This window comes from Sorex fumeus, unplaced genomic scaffold (genome assembly GCF_029834395.1).
Source record: "Sorex fumeus unplaced genomic scaffold, SorFum_2.1 ptg000005l, whole genome shotgun sequence".
Classification (NCBI taxonomy): domain Eukaryota; kingdom Metazoa; phylum Chordata; class Mammalia; order Eulipotyphla; family Soricidae; genus Sorex; species Sorex fumeus.
The window spans coordinates 7,836,104-7,842,168 of NW_026606062.1; positions in this window are offsets into that span (position 1 = coordinate 7,836,104).

Sequence of the window (6,065 nt, forward strand, 5' to 3'; positions counted from 1 at the left end):
GTCCAGATGGGGAAGGATGCAGGTCCTGCTTGATTTTTCCTGCCCCTCAGATCGCTGTGGCAGGTGGCCACGAGAGGGACCCTACAGTGGCCTCCCCTTGGCCGCGGGTGCCTGCTGGGTTCTTGGCCCAGCCACTCCCTGGGAAGTACTTGGGATGGGGCCTGCTAGGAGCCGGCAGACCCAACAGACTTGCACCCAGGACAAGGGACACGGCAAAGCTTGAGGTGAGCTGGGAAACCCCCCTCCCCCGCCCCGCCTGCTCTGTGGGAACCCTCTAACTTCACACTGCCGGCCACAGCGTCCCAGCTTTTAAATTAAAATTAATTTTTAATGTCCCCCTGAGGGGAAGAGGACAAGTTCTGGAGGCAGTTGGGGGCCAGGCGGCCCAGGGCAAGTTCCAGGGGTTGGATCTTATGTTTATTTGAAGGAAAAATTCCTTCCGGGCAGTCTGAAAAGGTCAACGAGCCATTAGCCAACAGGAGCCGATGCAAATGAACACAGCTGAAGACGGGAATGAGGAACGCAGAGCGTGTGGTTCCTAGCGAGATGAGGGGGTCCGAGTCTCAGCGGTCGGCTCGGATGTTTTTATAGCAGAATGGAAATGAATTTCTTCCTGGGCTCAGCAGCTCCCTTAATAGGCAGTGTTTTTTTTTTTTTTTTTTTTGGTTTTTAAACAGAGAAGCAAAAGCTTCCAGCTGCTGCTTTGGACAAGCCGAGACAGAAGGCCACCCTGGCGCGGGTCCAGGCCTGCAGAGGTCTGGGTGGTCCCTTTGTTCTGCACGGGGAGGTGGGCCCCGTCTTCCAGGTGGGGGTTACTGGAGAGTTGGCTGTGCAGGTGCTGGCCCCCCGTTGTGTCAACTTCTGGCACAGGCAAACCCAGCGGCACCCCGGGGAGGAAAGGCCGGGACCCCAATACCTTTTGTCTGCAGTCGGAAGTCAGGAGGCTGGAAACAGACCCTGGAGGAGGTGATCACCTGACCGGAAGGAACACATTGCCCTATGTGCAGTGCGCACAGAGGTCGGGGTTCTGGGGCTCAGCCGCCTGCTGGTGTGGGGGTCCGGGGAAGGGACTGAGCCTGGACCTTAAGTGAGCAGTGCCCTTAGGCCGAGAGCAGGGGTGCCTTGACACGCCTCACAGCACCCCGAGACTTTGGGAGCCATCCAGCAGGCTCAAGCGGCAAAGGTGGGTGCAGGGTGCTGAGCGTATGGGGAGGCCCCAGAGGGCCGTGCTGGACATCTTCCCGCTCAGGAACCCCCTTGGACCTCCAAGCCGGGTAAAGCCGCCTTTCCTCCCCGGCCCTCAGCCCCGGTTCTACCTTTCCGGAGTTTGCGAGTCAGCTTGAGCAGAGTTTGGGATCATACATGCCTGACGTGCTTCCTTTATGGGCACAGTGAAGGTCCGAGCAAAGGACAGGGACGGCCTTGTCTCACGGTCATTTCTTCTTTCTTTTTCTTTTTCTTTTTGGATCATACCTGGTGATGCACGGGGGTTACTCCTGGCTCTGCACTCAAGAATTACTCCTGACGGTGCTCGGGGGACCATATGGGATGCTGGGACTCGAACCTGGGTTGGCCGCATGCAAGGCAAACGCCCTACCCGCTGTGCTATCGCTCCAGCCCCCGGTTGTTTCTTCTTTATGGCCCTCAGAGCAGCTGTCCTGACCATGCCTGAGAATAAGCGGGGCTTTTCCCGCCTGGGCTGGTGCTGGTGTGCGGGGTGGCGAAAGGAGCAGTGGGGGTCACAGTGGGGATCACAGCAGGCCCCGAGGCCCACCTGGGGGCTTCGCCTGTCACCTTGCCCACCCCGCAGCCCCCTCCCGCAGAGGGGCGCGCAGAAGCAGCTGTGAGGGGAACAGACGGCACGGGCTGACTCCAGGCCCCCGGAGGAGGCTCTCCCGCCCGCCTGGAAATGCCAAGTTCCCGGGAAAATGCCAAGGACCCAGGAGGGGCTGCTGGAGGAAGGTGCCCTTGTGTCTGCGACACGCTCCCTTCTCACATGTGACCCTTTCAGGAACTCAGTGTTTGCTGCAGTCATGGTCCAGGGCAGGGCGGACGGTCACGCTGGCGTTTCTGGTCCTGCTGTCCAGTACTGCGCTTGGCACCCAGAGCGAGGCCCCAGCACTGCCCCTTCTTCGCTGTCCCCGTTGCCTGCTGGCCGCAGTTATGTGGCCGTTCTTTGACGTCTGTCTCTGGCCCGGTGGCTCTCCAGCCCACATCTGTGGCTCCCCCTCACACCCCGCGGCCCGAGCGCCCGGGATGTCTTCACTGAATGTCCAGCAGCCCAGGCAGCTGGGTGGTCATGGCCCCGGTGGAGGTAGATGGACAGTCTTCTGGTCAGACCTCTGGCCCCGGCCACCCCGACGCTGGCTCTCTGGGCACGCTGCTCCTCGCCCACCTCTGGCGGCCCGTGGGGCGTGTTTAGGGGAGAGCTGCGCCGGGCGGTGCTGGGGGACCGTGTGGGGGCCGGGGACCATCCCGCAGTGGTGCCTGCGGGCACACGGCCAGGGATGCGCCGTACCCAGGAAGGGGCGTTTTCTCGACCCACTTGTTTGTGCTTTGAGGGGAGTTGTGGGTGGTGGGAGTGGCTCACCCCCAGGACAGCCCGTCTCACTATGCAGAACTGCTTCTGCGCCCGCCCTCGGTGTGCAGTTTCCCCCAGTGCCCAGGACACCTGCCACCAACAGGTTTTTATTTTTATTATTATTTTTTTTAGGTGCTGAGGATCAGACCCACACAATTACAGAGCACTGTTCTACCAGTTTTTTTTTAAATTATTTTTTTCCTTTTTGGGTCATACCCGGCATTGCACAGGGCTTACTCCTGGCTCTGCACTCAGGAATTACTCCTGGCGGTGCTTGGGGGACCCTATGGGATGCTGGAAATCGAACCCGGGTCGGCCGTGTGCAAGGCAAAACGTTCTACCTGCTGTGCTGTCGCTCCAGCCCCCTCACTTTTTTAATTGAATCACTGTGAGACACACAGTTACAAGGTTGTTTATGATTGGGTTTCAGTCAATGTTCCAACGCCCAACCCAACCCCAACAGTGCACGTTTCCCACCACCAGTGTCCCCAGGTCCCCTCTTGCCCCCAACCCCCTCCTCTTGCCTGCCTCTACGGCAGATACTTTCTCTCTCTCTCTCTCTCTCTCTCTGCTATTATGGTCTATAATACAGGTTCTGAGAGGTTATTATGTTTGTTTCTTAATCTCCTTTCAGGACTCAGTTCTTTTTTTTTTTTTTTTGCTTTTTGGGTAACACCCGGCAATGCACAGGGGTTATTCCTGGCTCTGCACTTAGGAATTACCCCTGGCGGTGCTCGGGGGACCATATGGGACACTGGGAATTGAGCCTGGGTCGGACGTGTGCGAGGCAAATGCCCTACCCGCTGTGCTATCACTCCAGCCCCAGCACTCAGTTCTTATCCAGAGTGATTACTTACAGCTTTCATTGTCACAGTGATCCCTTCTCTGTCCTGTCTGCTCTCCCTGCTGAGGCAGCCTTCGTACCATGGGCCAGTCTTCCTGGCCCTCATTTCTACTGTCCTTGGGTATTAATGTCATTATTGGTGGGGGTTTTTTTTTTTTTTGGTCACAGCCGGCGATGCTCAGGGGTTCCTCCTGGCTCTGCACTCAGGAATTACTCCTGGCAGTGCTATGGGGACCATGTGGGATGCCGGGGATTGAACCCGGGTTGGCCACGTGAAGGCAAACACCTTACCCACCGTGCTATCGCTCCAGCCCCTAGATGGTGTTTTTTATCCCACAAATGAGCGCAATCAGTCCATGTCTGTCCCTCTCCCTCTGACCCATTTCACTCAACATGAGGCTCTCCACGTCTATCCATTTATAGTCAAATTTCATAGCTTCATTTTGAAATTGGAAATTTTCAAAAGGAGGGTGGCTGCATAGTATTCCACCCTGTAGATGTACCGTGTTGACTTTATCCTGTCACCCGTTCTCCCGCTCTCGGGTTGTTTACAGATTCTGGCTGTTGGGAGTACTTGTGCCCAACAGTTTAGGTGTCCTTCCTTGTCACCCCCCCCACCCCATAGTCAGTCCCGTCTGCTGCATTCAGAGGGCGCCCCTAGTGGCGGGGAGGAGCACAGACTCCCTGAGTGCCAGGGCTGGACAGGGCAAGGGCAGGCACCGGGGGGACCCTCCCCACCCTCCTTGGAGAGGAACTGTGGGTTCAGGGTGGCTGAGGGCCAGCTGCTTTGTCCTCTGTTCAGAGGGTGAGCTGGGGACCCACCTGACAATCCTTCCTCTCCCTGTGCCTTTGTTACTGCTGCATGGGCTGGACTCTGGCCATGGTATTTGTTTGCCGAGATGCTCTCGGGTGGGTGCTCCCTTGGGAAACACCGAGGGTGATGATGATCACGTGTGTTCCTGTCATGGTGCTTGCTGGGGGTCACTGTGGAGCCACCCCCACATACGGGGGCCACAGGCAGTAGAGCAGCTGGCCTCACACAGCAGCACTGCCAGGAGCAGCGCATGTGGGGGCACCTGGGATCAAACTCGGGACCTTTGGCTTGCACAGTAAGTCCTTTCAGTGAGTTTCTCTTATCTTTTTTCTGGCCTTGTTTCCTTCCTGTACCCTGGCCCCCGTCCTACTGCTAGAACCCCTACCCCTGTGCTATGACTTCCCAATTCTGTGATTTTTTCTTTTAGCTGTGACCCCTTTGGCATACCCCAGAGACCCCCGAGGGTCATATGGGTTTGGCCCCTGGTTGAGAAATGCTCTGATGAGCCCAGGTGATCCACTCCCCTTTTATGCTGGTCAACTGGCCACCTTCTAGGGGACAGCTTGGGGCTGTAGCTTTAGAGAAGGTGAGGATCAGGGCTCCTGTCACCCTGGGGACCCCCTAGAACACAGCCCCCCATTGGCCCCAGAGTCAGGCTGCGGTGACATCGGGCAAGTTTCAAGCCTGATGATCTCTTGGTGCCAAAGCCCCGGGAACATCACCTCGATTCTCCACCCGCCTTCCCGAGTAGACGTGGGTGGCACGGGAGTGGGGAAAGGAAATTCTTCCGCTGAAAAGTGACAGGGAGCCAGAAACTGGTGGAAATAAGGAAGTGTTCGTTTTTCTCCTTGCTCCTTCGGTGGGTTCACGTGCAAACTTAACAAGAAGAGCGTCAGGCTCCCACAGGAACCTGAACTTCCTAATGACGGTGGATAAGAAAAGTCTCCCATGACTCATTACCCCCCACCCCTCCCCGTCCCCCCAGGTTTGAAGGAAGGCGAGATGCAGCCGGAAGGGGCCGGGGGACGGGGAGGTCATCTCAGCACTGCAGGAAGATCCGAATCAGAGCCAGCTGCGTGCACCCAGACGCACACCTGGCCTGCACCCAGTCCATCATGGGAGACAGTGGGAGAGGAAGAGGGGGTGGGGAGCAGCCCACAGGAAGTGGGGTTCGGGGGTGTGAGGCAGGGGACTCGCAGGCACTCTCCCCTCCCAGTGCTCCAGGGTCATCCCAGGGGCTCTCCCCACCTCCGTTCTATTCTGTTTTCTGACTTCAAGACCCTCTGCTGGCCCCTGGGTTCCCGCTCGCTCCCTGACCCACACCCCTGAGGCCGGCCAGTCTCCCCTGAGCATTTCCTGATGATGCAGGCGCCGAGAGGCGGGTCTGCTCTGGCCCGTGGCTCCCAGATACTAAAATACTTTCCAGAATGAGAGTATTGAGTCATAAAGAGGCTCAGATGCAGTTAGGAAATAGAAGAGTGTTGACAAGTGCATGAGAAAGGAACTCCCAGCCCGGGAGGGACTTAGCAGAGGACCGAGTCAGGGGCGGCTGGTTTTGTGGGTTTCACAGGAAAGCTGGGTCCCTGTGTTTGCTCAGGGGAGCCCCCACTGGTTCCCGAGCTGTCCTGGTGATTTAGGGCCCACCTGAATCCCAGCGCGCCCCTTGCCTCACTGACGGGTGAAGGGGCCTGGGGGGGGGTCACTGTGGATTTTATTTCATCGATTTATTTTTTGGTGTTTGGGCCACACTTAGTGGTGCTCAGGGGTGACTCCTGCAGGCGACCAGGAGTCCCTCTGGGGTGCCAGGGACAGCACCTGGGTCATCC